We start from the raw sequence: 12825 nt of genomic DNA on the forward strand, positions 1-12825 counted from the left end.
TGGATTCCTACTTCCCAGAGAGTGAGGGACTGATTGAGATTATGGAATATGGTGGAGATTAAAGGTGTGTTGGTCAGTGCTGGCTTTCAGAGTTTTGGAGTGAGCAGTATTGCGGACCACACATTCTCAAAGTGTGGTTTATTGATGACTTGCATTTAGGACCTGGAGTCTGATCCCCAGAGCATCACCTCAGGCTTAAACCAGAATGTCAGAGGATGATGTCCACATACCTGTGCATGTAACAAGTTCTCCAGGTGCCTTAAATGCATCCCACAGTAGGGGGGAGACAGAAATCTTGGTGGTCATGGAGGAAGATGGAAAAGGGAAACCACAAGTCTCCAATGAGGCACTGGGGAGAAGGACAAGGCTCTGACTCTTGAGGTGCTTTGGTTTGTAGATGCTGAGAACTTTAAGACACCAGCCACGTAGGATAGGGATGAAGACCCGGTCCAACTTCTTCCAGGGCGTGGAGTGCTAAGCCAATGTATGGGCTTGGGAATAGAGCACATAAAACAGTGTTTTGAGAGTGCCCCCTGCAGGCAGTTGGCGTGGGTCACTGCCTGGTACCTAGACTTGCAGATGCCATTGTCAACATGGATATGAACCAAGGGACTAGGGGACTTTCCTGGAACCTGTGGAATTTGCAATAAGGACGGCTGTCTGAAAATCACGATGAGATTGCAGCCAAGATGTCCAGTTTCTGAGACAGAAACTTTAGACTTACAGCACAGAGTGGTTTGTAGAATCCATGCAAACCATGCATTGTACAAAGGACGTCTCCAAAAACAAGCAAGGGAAACAATATCCGGGATCCCACTCCCCCCGCACGGTTGGGGTAATGATCAGGAAAGGGTTAGCCTTCAAAGTTTATTCGGCAGAGAACTCTGGGTAACAGCAACACCGTCATGATCTTTATCAATCATAGACATCAAAGAGCAAAACCATCTGTCATATCCTTGGATATGAAAGAGGATTATCTAGAGAGGCTTTGATTTGAAAGAAATAACCTAGTACTCCGTCAAGATGAAGAACCCTAAAATGGTACCATGAAACACCACCACGAACAACAAAAAAATATTCAATGCAGATGCACCACTTTCATCTCTTCCAATTACAAAGGCATCACTATTAAAACGCTGCATCTTTACTGCGTGAAGGACATTCTTTGAAGTGTTTATAGCGATCTCAGAATTACATTGACTTGCTCTGTTGTACATTGTGCTGTCATACTGCAGACAGTATTACCATTGTAGCAGTGCCATCAAATGTAATTTTATTGAAAATAGATTTTTCTCTTTATAATTTTTTAAAAAGAGCCAATTTCCATTTCATCTGCAGAAAAAAAAAAAATGACTGTTACTTTCTAAGTCTTTAGACTGAGAGAGACGGAAAAGTGGCGTATAAACAATGAGCCGATATGTTCATCGGACTAATCCAGTGGGAAAAGAGAGAAAACATATTAGTATGTCTGACTCATGGTGGGGAGGTCTGTCTGTGTGCAACAGTGGTAAATTCTGTTGCATCTCAATCTCTTGTTTCTTTTGTTTTCGCTGAAATGTGGAAGATGAGGCAATAGCCATGCATGTGGAGAAACCACATGTAGGGCAAGGCAAGGAGTTGTTCCCATGTTGGGGATGTGATCGCTCTGTCCTGGGAATTCATAGTTTCTGCAAAGAAAATGTATCAATAAGTATGAAAGGAATCAGCAAGACAAGAGTGGAAGAAAAATCAGCTGGTAATTGGATTAGTATTTTAGTAAGATACCCTGATGATGGATAAATTATTTGAGCCATCAAAAACCATTAGTGAAAAGGAAATAAATATCCTCTAATAATGAATTTAACAAAAGCTCTCATAAGTCATATGTACACACCAATTTTTGCAAAGCACACAGGGGGGTATATACACAGGCCTGTGTATATTTATATACATTTACATATACCTTGTATAAATACAATATTTATACAATATATTTTATACAATCTTTTAAAATATGTTTTATATATTTATATATGCATACATTGACCATATACTATATATACATATACTTTATACAATATATTTTTAAATAATTTTTATATATTTATAGACATATACATTGTCCATTATGTAGACAATGTATACAATATGTATACAATGTATACAATATGTATACAATGTATACAATATGCATACAATGTATTATATGCAATATACAACATGTATAAAAAGTATATGTATACATTACACATATGTATATATTATAATGGATATATTATACACGTTGTGTAAACATATGTATATATTATATGCATATATATTCATGTACACATGTGCATTTTTATTATATTTATATTTGTGACTGCATCTATATTATAAATATATGGAAATCTCTTTTTAGAAATATATACTGCATAATACATGTAGAGTAAGAATATACATTTTCTATATAGATCCCCAAAGGGATCTGGTTTGTATAATTAGCTATACTCTAAAAGAGCACAACTACAACATTAGAATAAAATAAGTACAAAATAAGAATGATTCTTTCAGGTCACATGGGTGGCTGTGGGTTAACAGTCTGACTCTTGATCTCAGCTCAGGTCTTGATCTCAGGGTCACAAACTCCAGCCTCACTTTGGTCTCCACACAGGGATGGAGCCTTCTTGAAAGAAGAAAAGAATATTCTTTCACTGCAATAATTTGTATTATGAAATACATATTTTTTTTTTTAGTTTTTCATACAACTAATGAAAAATGGAACAATCGGTCGTTTTATTGAAAAAGGATTCATTCCCTCTGGTACCTCATTAAAGGACAATTACAGATTCCATTTTGGAGGGCTACTAGATAAGACATGTTAAAAAAAAATTAAAGGTGTAACTTAAATAAATCCCAAAATAAATGTCCCAGGGACCAGATGCAGAACGGGGTTTTGTTTAGCTGAAGCATGAAGAGTTCTGGGGAGTCCTTTTCTTTCTTTTTTTGCAAAGATTTTATTTTAGAGAGCACGAGGAGAGGGGGAGAAGGAGAGAATCTCAAGCAGACTTTGCACTGAGCACAGAGGCACCACGTGGGTCTTGATCCTCTGAGGACCAAATCGTGACCTAAGCCCAAACCAAGACTCAGATCCTGAATGGACTTATGGGTCACCCAGGCACCCCTGGGGAGTCTTTTTTCTAAAAACAAAGTCAGGTACAAGTGCTAGTGCTCTTGAGTCACCGAGAACAACGCTTCCTGGCCATGGAGTGGCCTGGGAGCCATGCTCATGGCGGGAGAACACAATTAAACACCCCAGGGAAACAGGAAAACAACTGAAGCTCAAACACAGTCCTCAAACATTCCCTTCTAGGCGCTTTTCATCCTCAAGGTCCCGGGACTGGGTTCATATGGAAAGTGCCATGGTAGGGAATAGTCATATGCTTTCTCATGTGATCTCCAGCCCCTGCAAGTGCAGTGGCTGCCGTGGGCAGATCCTGACTTTGAACAATGGCGAGGTGGGTTCCATCAACCAAAATAAGAAGCAGCCAACACGCATGCAAAGGGTATAGCATATCCCATGACACCATGGTGACGGCTCGTACATCCTGCATTTCTTGAAACCTGACAGGGAGATGAATGATTTAAAAGGCTGTTGAGCTATCTATTTATCACAAAGAATTTTTTTATTGTTTTTTTTTTCCCAAAGTCCAAGCCTGAAAGTAAGAGCAGTTGAACCATGTGACAGCTTCCCCGTTGGTTTCTTTGAAAATTTTCTCGGAAATGCCGAAATGATTCATTGTGTTGCATGTCTGGTCTGATGCCTGAGAAAGAACTGGAGACGTATTAGAAATAAAACCTCCCAAACTTCCGTTGCTATTGGGGAAATATGTGATTGCCCCCTTTTCTAGAGTGACCTATAAAACAGGAGAAAATGGATAACTCATAAGGTGATAAAAACGGTGCACCGCATGGTAATACTAGGAAAAAAAAATAGAGTTAATCCTTTCTTTCACTATTGTGATGAGAAAAGCAGGATGGAGAAAAAATGTCATAATGCACGGCCTTGGGATGGGGCACTTCAGGGGGACAGTACTGTGCTATATTCATTGCCACAAAAAGGGCTTGGAACCTAGAGCCTAAAAGAGCTTAGAGGCTAGTTTGATTAAGGAAAACATTTGACCGGTGGCAGATGCGGATACTAATGAAATCAGATAAATGAAAATATCCCTGAAATTGAAAAAGTTGGCCACTTCTCCTTAGGCATCTAGTCTAGAAATGAGGATGATACTCACTGTATTCCTAGTTAGTTCACCAAGAGGGAAGTCATAGTCACATGACCGTGTGTGTGTGTGTGTGTGTGTGTGTGTGTGCACATCTGGAAAGCTGACCCTCCTAAGGCATCTGCTATGCACTTCTGGGAGCTACAATCAACCCAGCAAGTGGCATATGCATGTCTCTAACCAAAATACCATATTCTACACCCAGAAATTCAACTTCCAAGTTCACATCTGCTCTCCAACAGCAAAGTGGCTCATTTTGTTCTGGGTTGAAACAGTGAAACACTGTAAGCTCGCTGAGTAGACACCTAAAGGTATAGAGGAATGGGTAAGTAAATTATAGTTTATTCCCATAATTGAATAAAAACCACATTAACAGAGCTGCCTTAGGCCTACATCTGCCAATAAGAATAAATGGAAGAGGCAAATATTTGAGGTTAAAACTTTAATAGCAAAAACACACACATCACACATCACACACAAGGATGTGTGTGTTTTTGCTATTAAATACACATGAAAGGAAGACAAATTTTATGTCAAATGTGAAATCAAACAAGTATCCCTTCACATACATCGCTAAATGTAAATTTTAAAAATATATAAATGGAAGAATATGCGTTAACATCCGGAAAGTGGGATTAGGTGGTGGGGAAATTTTTTAGTTTTATTTATAATGTTCATATGAAGCATAGACTTAGTCACTTCTTACTGTTTTCACCTTGTATGTTTAAAGTATTTTCTTAAATCACTAATATTATACAAGATCTTTGGAGAGAAAGCTCAAAATAAATACTGTTTAAAATTTGTTAAAAAGGGTAAAGTGTGAGTATATGTAGATACAGCAACTCGATGCTGTTAAAAATGATAGATCGGGGCGCCTGGGTGGCTCAGTGGGTTAAAGCCTCTGCCTTCGGCTCAGGTCATGATCCCAGTGTCCTGGGATCGAGCCCCACATCAGGCTGTCTGCTCCGCGGAGAGCCTGCTTCCTCCTCTCTCTCTGCCTGCCTCTCTGCCTACTTGTGATCTCTGTCTGTCAAATAAATAAATAAAATCTTAAAAAAAAAAAAACATGATAGATCTTCTTAAACCAAATTCAGTATCATCACAAAGAAAATATACATTTTTTGTGGAAATCGACATACCGTTCTAAAATTTATGAGAAAGGACATTAAGATACAGCTATATCCCCAAAAATTTGAACTTGAAGAAAATATAAAAAAAAGCAACCCCCATGCAGAAAAAAATGATTAGCAATTTGAATAGTGTGGTGTTGTCAATAAATAAGTACACACATCAGCGTGAGTCTGAAAGTGCTGTTGATACCATCTTCAAAAACATGTATTACCATGTGTTAACCCTCTCCCACCCAAAACCAGAAAAGGAAATTAGAAACAAACTGAGGGTTTAGCATGGGAGGGGGGTGAGGGGTGGGTGAGCCTAGTGGAGGGTATTAAAGAGGCACGTATTGTATGGAGCACTGGGTGTGGTGCATAAACAATGAATTCTGGAACACTGAAAAAAATAAAATAAAATTTAAAAAAAACAGTATAAAATGATCAAATAATGTAATGGCATTAAATTCATTTAAAAAGTCAGATATGTGCATGGGCATGTGATTGCCTCCCACACCATGTATCAATTATGAGAACATCATACACCAGAAGTATGGGTTTTTATTTTGCATTAGATATCATCTCACATTCAGCAGCTCAAACCAGCAACCATGTATCAGGTCATAGCTTCCAGGGGTCAGGAGTGCAGGCATCACAGAGCAGAGTTCTCTGCAAGGTCACGATCCCAGCCTGAGCCGGGGCTGCATTCTCATGTGAAAGCTTGTGTGCGGCACATCTAAGTCTAAGCCCATTTAGGTTGTCAGAATCCCTTTGCTTGTGGGTGTCAAACAGAGAGCCTCAGCTCCTTGCTGACTGTGGGATCAAGGCCACTGTAGGGTCCTAGAGACCACACACAGCACTTTGTGGCCAGGCGATCTTCCTAGAGCCCTCTCCACAATACAGAAAGGGGAAAACAGAGGATTCCACCATGATTCTGCCAGCAAGATCAAGTCTTATGTAAGGAAAATCATCATATGTCACACCCGTCACAACCGCTGTAGAAGGCAACCTCAACAAGGACAGGCTCTGACTCTATTTGTCATATTCTACTGGTTAGAGCAAGTCAGAGGTCTCATTCTTGCTCAAGGGGAGAGCATTCCTTATGGGTGGGACCACCAGGAGTGGGAATGATGGGGGCCAGCCTTGAGTTTCTCCATCGCAAATAGCTAATTCCCAGTTACTTATGTTCTTTGTTATTGTTTTGTTTTTTGTTTTTAATTTGACAGACAGAGATCCCAAGTAGGCAGAGAGGCAAACAGAGAGAGGAGGAGGAAACAGGCTTCATGCCAAGCAGAGAGCCCAATGAGAGGCTCGATCCCAGGACCCTGAGACCACACCTGAGCTGAAGGCAGAAGCTTTAACCCACTGAGCCACCCAGGCGCCCCAGTTATTATATATTTTTAATTGAAATATAGGTACATACAACATTATATTAGTTTCATGTGTACAGCATACTAAATCAACAGTTATATACATAACAAAATGCCTACCACAGTAAGCATAGGTACCATCTGTCATCATTTTAAAATTCTGAAAACAACTGCATCAACCTGAAAGCCATTCTAAAGTACTTAAATCAGCAGATTCTTTTTCTTTTTATTTTATTATTATTGTTTTTTTTTTTTTTTTTTTTTTTTTTTTAGTATAGTTGACAAAACGTGACATTGGTTTCAGGTATAGAACATGGTGATTCAAGATCTCTGTGCTATGCTATGTTCACAGCAAGTGTCGCTGCCTTTGTCCAATCCACACACTTTTATGTGTATTGATTTTGAATATGAAACATGTTTCATGGTGTTTGTTTATGGGTTACTTTGACCTGATGGCAAAAAGTATATTGATTTTTATAAATAATTTAAATATATTTTTTTTACTTTTTTATAAACATATAGTATATTATTAGCCCCAGGGGTACAGGTTTGTGAATCATCAGGTTTACACACTTCACAACACTCACCATAGCACATACCCTCCCCAATGTCCATAACCCAATAGAAATAATTTATACAACGTCTTGTTTTTATAAATATGAAGGCATTAAAAAACATGTATTTCTTGATATTGTCAAAATCCTAAGCACAAATAATTAGTTACTGAATATAACCCTCTGTATGTCCTAGCTGTGAGAAGAGCACAGATGTAGTGCTACTACATTCCTTCTCAGCAGTACATGCAAATGCTTAGAGATATATTGCATATGTGACAGTCAAAGAAAGTCAATAACTTCAAAGAATTATCAAAAGTATTAAAAATCACCTGTAGATTGACCAGAGTTATAGAACTCCAAAAGTGTATGGCCATAGTGCTTATAATGTGACCAAAATAAGGCAGATGACTGAAAAAGATCATACCATTTTCATAAAAATAACCTGCTTTGGAAACTTGGAATCGGACCATTCTATTAAAAAACAAACAAATAAAATAAAAATCACAGTCTTGCAATCTTCTACAAGAATAGGGGTACCCGGCCAATCTTCTACAAGAATGGCACCATGTCTCCCTTAGGTTATCCAGCCTTTGCTCAGTAATAACCAGCCTAGACCATAGACAGTATGCCTACATAGCCACGTGGTCTTAAAAGACCAAAAAAATATAAATAATATACATATGTGTAAGGTTGCTATAAATTTTTTATTAGCCCATGCTTGAGCAACCGTGAAAGACCCATTTGAGTCTTCCCTCATTAACGTGTTCATAGCGACCTTTAGCTCCTGGCTATAATAATTAAAAGATTCCCCACATAATCACTTCATTTCTATGGTTTTCTATCTCTTACTGGGCTTCATTTAGAGACCTTTAACAAATGTCATGTTCCAACTTTACGCCCCCCCTCATTGTACAGAAACTAATGAAGCATATTAGTTACTCTGAAAACACTGATGTCATTGGAGACAAGACTGGTGACATCCACGGTTACAGTACGGAGCTAATTTGTGTTGCACGTTTGCACATGGCCATTTGAGAAGTCTACGTGTTCATAATGGTCATTAGAGCCATAGGTGATATATTTTAAATGGGCTTCATTTTGCTGCCCTGCTTGTTCATTAGGAGAGCAACTAGGTAGCTCATTTAATAATGCATTATTTTTGGAAGACACAATGAGTGCTCCATAACTGGAGATTTCATCCAGAATCTAGGACACTACAAAATCCATTTACTCAACCACTCTATGACTATCCCAATTTGCATGATGCCATTCTACAAACCACAAAGAGGCAAGGACAATAGACTCTGAGTGTCATAATTTCACCTAGGGTAATCATCTTTAGAGAACACTCTTGAAAATCCACTTTATAAGTCCATGGATTTACAGGCTTTTGGATGTCTTCATAATGGTCCTATGATAGCAGGTTTCTTTAGAAGAATCTTGTGCTGGAAGAGTACTATGCATGTCCTGTGATGTCAGGTTTCTGTCTCTACCACATAAAGGAGAGGATACATTGCTCGTGGTAAGAGTGGACACTTAGACCATTGTGGAACTGAAAGCCAGTTGACAATCTTGTGTAAAGAAGGCAAACCTCATTATCTAAGACTAGAGGGATGGTTGGAGGCTCTGGTACTTCCAGAAACTGTCTTCTCCACACCAATCATCACATGCCTTCATGATACTTGCATCCATTGTTCATTGTACATGTTGAATTCTGCCCCTCTCAAATGCATATATTGAAGTGCCCACCCTTAGTCGCTCAGGATGGGACCTTACTTGGAGATAGAGTCATTGCAGCTATAGGTATCAAAGGGAAGATGAAATCACCTGCAGTAGAGGGGAGCCTTAATCCAGAATGACCAGCGTCCCTCTTAAAAGAGGAAATTTGGACCAAGAAACATGCACAAAAGCGGAACACATGAAGATTGGGAATATGCCACTATAAACTAAGGAACTACCGGAAGCTAGGAGAGAGACCTGCATAGATCTTCTGCCAGAGTCTTGAAAAAGAGCACGGCCCTGCGGGTACACCGTCCTCTCTGACTTCTGTCCCCAGAACTGTAAGAAAGTAAATTGTGGTTGAAGTCGCTCCATCTGCCATACTTTCTTACGGCACCATGCAAGTACATGCTGCCCTCTTTTGGTGCCATGAGTAGAATTCACAGCAACTGGCTTAAGCAGAGAAGGATTTTCTTGTTAGAAAGTTCAAAGACTCTCCAGGGAGCCTGGTTTTGAAGTCTTGTGCAGTTGGAACAAAATCCAACCAGCCAGTGGGAACTTCTACAGCACCAACAATGGGCTGTACCCTTGTCACTGAACACCACAAGGGTACTCTGACACATTGAGACAACTGAATGCCTTCCCAGGAAGAGTCAGAGCCTAATTTCCCTGCCACCAAGTCACTTACTTCTCAAGCCACTTGAGATGTCCACACATTATCAGCCATTGTCACCTTGTCTGTAGCTGATGTCCAAGAGAGTCTGGAATGTTGGCTGGATTCTATCTGAAATCATCATCGGCTTGGGGAAGTCCATAAAGAATGCAAAAGGTCTGGGCTGGGAGTCCAAAGACGACAGAAGTCTATAGACATATCTGAAACTTCAATCACTATACACATTATCTTGTGACGAGTTCTTCTTCCAGTAAGAGAAGTCATTTGAAAGCCATGATAATGCCCAGTGTTTTGGAGTCTAAGGACAGTAAGGGTCCACAGCTGGAGTTTGCATGGGTTTTTAGCTGAGGCAGAGCACTTAACCTAAGTCCGAACAAAGACAACAGTCAGGCAGTGCCCTTGGAGCATGTTGGATGTGCTACGTATGGGCATCCCGTCCAGAGCAAGATCAGCTGTGACCTTATGACCACTGCACTCCCTCTGGTGGCCATTGGAGTCTCATTGTGTACGGCATCCTGACAGGAGCAGACCTGATGTGGAGAAGCAGATATATTTCCACGAAGATCCAAAGGACGAAAGGGTTCCACGCTGAGATCTTATTTCCAACCTGCAGTCCATGAAAATGTCTCTCTGCATCCTGTGTTGATCTCTGTATTGTGACCATGATCTCTGTTTTCATAACTGGTATACCTTCTGTCCCACACAGCATTGTCAATTTTTCTCTTTCCACATTTTGTCTTCTGTATAGATTTACTGTTCCAATGCATTTTATGATCATTTAATCCCATGTAGACGGGAATGCGTATGGATTGCAACTGGATAAGGTCACTCACACGCACCACTTTCAGCTTTACTTTTTCCATCAAAAATTATCTTTTTGCATATCCTATTCATACCTCTTAGTAAGTGTTATTGTTTTCTGTGCAAAGTCGTGACTATCTTTCAGTTCTCACGTGAACTGCAAGGCTAGAAATATATGATATCTTAAAGAGGATTATTTGTGCCCAGTTAGTTTTCCTACATCTGATATCAATTTGAGGATTTATTTTATTTACAGAGTCATTCAGAATTTTCCGAGTAGATGATCGTGTCACCAGGAAATAAAAAATAACTCTATCTCCTCCTTGACAGCGTTCACACCATGGGTTTCTTCTTGTTTTACTCTATTTGCTAAAATTTCCAAGGGCGTGTCAAATAATAGCGCCGACAGCAGGCATCTTCTTCTACTCTGTTCTTTTAATTAAAATTAGTTTTAATGTTTCCCGTTTAAGATGTTTACTGCTCATGTGACAGTAATGACTGCCTTATTGCTTGCAGGTGTTTTATTTATTTTCTGGCTTTCCTTCCCTCAACCATGCAGAGGCAGTCAACAGATAATAGTTCAGGTCACTGAAGATCATGACATGAATTCCTTTGGACACACAGTAGTTAGATTTTATATCATTTTTTTTTAAAGATGTCTACATGTAGAAAACAGTGGTCAGAGCAAAGAGAAGAAACATCATCTTACAGGTTGACGGACTGACCCTCATCTTGTGTGTCATCTGCCCAAAATTCGGTAATGCCTACTGCTGATTTTTGTGGAGTATTTCCACTTTGGTGGGTTAAACAGACCATTTCTTCAGGCTCCTTTCATGTTCCTCTGTCCAGTGTAAATGCGTCCTGGGAATGGGGTTGGTTTGAGTCACTGATGAGGTATCAGATGAGGTCAATCTGCACCAACACAGTCTGCCACCGGGATGGCTTTGTTTAATTGGTTGTTGTAAACCAGAATGTAATCAGCTCAGGCCATTCCATCAGTCTTCAGGACAGGCTTTTTTCTCTCGAGAATTTGAGTAATGAAAGTGGTCAAAAGGTTTTCCATCCACCCAACCACTGACATGATGAACGGCAACAGTCCATGTAATTCCAGTGAATGTTTTTTTTTTTTTTTTTTACTGATTCATGCTCTGAATTGCAGATGTCCTTGTCTTTAGTTTGAATATGAAGAAAGGAACTTCATGATTCTAAGGGAAGAAATATAAATTTGCCCTTTTACGTTGTATTCTCTCATAGTGCGTATATAGAGCTTTTTGCCATGACTCTTACAGCTAACAATGGTATAAAAATAATAATAATAATAATATAAGAAGAAGAAGGAGGAGGAGGAAGAGGAGGAGGAGGAGGAGAAGAAGAAGGAAAAAAAGGGGAAGGAGAAAGAGTATCAGGAAATGAATGGTTCAGGAAAGCCCTAAATAGATAATGTGCATTTTTATTAGTTTGAGTTGCTTTGAACATTTTCTGAGTAGGACCAGCAACTGAATTTTGAAGTTCCTTTTCAGATCTATGATGCTACCAGTTAAAATGTTCCTTAAAGGGGCACCCAGGTGGCTCATTTGGTTAGGCAACTGCCTTCAGCTTAGGTCACGATCCTGGAGTCCTGGGATCGAGTCCCTCATCAGGATCCCTGCTCGGCGGGGAGTCTGCTTCTCCCTCTGACCTTCTCCCCCATCTCATGCTCTCTCTCTCTCTCTCTCAAACAGATAAAAATCTCTTTTAAAAAAATGTTCTTTAGGGCGCCTGGGTGGCTCAGTGGGTTAAGCCGCTGCCTTCGGCTCAGGTCATGATCTCAGGGTCCTGGGATCGAGTCCCACATCGGGCTCTCTGCTCAGCAGGGAGTCTGCTTCCTCCTCTCTCTCTCTCTGCCTGCCTCTCTGCCTACTTGTGATCTCTGTCTGTCAAATAAACAAATAAAATCTTTAAAAAAAAAATGTTCTTTAAAAAGCATTCATTTAAAAAGCATTCATAATGCAAGATAAAATAAATATCCATACATTTTATAATTAAGTGATAGGGTTTTCACTTATTTCTATTATACTGAGGTACTAAGTTACTTAAAAGTGAATGTTTTCAGGGGCAGCTGGGTGGCTCAGTCAGTTAGGTGTGGAGTCCTTGGAGTCCTGAAATTGAGCCCCACGTCCCAGGAAGCCTGCTTCTCCCTCTACCTCTGCTGCTGCTCCCCCCACTTTGCTCTCTCTGTCAAATAAATAAAATATTAAAAAAAAATGAGTGTTTTTAAAAAAAATGTCTGTGTACAACCATTTGCAGATATTCTCTGTAAAATTATCTTGGGAATATCTTTAAAATTTAATTTAATATTATTTAAAAATTTTTCAA

The sequence above is a fragment of the Mustela nigripes genome, chromosome X, assembly GCF_022355385.1.
Source record: "Mustela nigripes isolate SB6536 chromosome X, MUSNIG.SB6536, whole genome shotgun sequence".
Lineage (NCBI taxonomy): Eukaryota > Metazoa > Chordata > Mammalia > Carnivora > Mustelidae > Mustela > Mustela nigripes.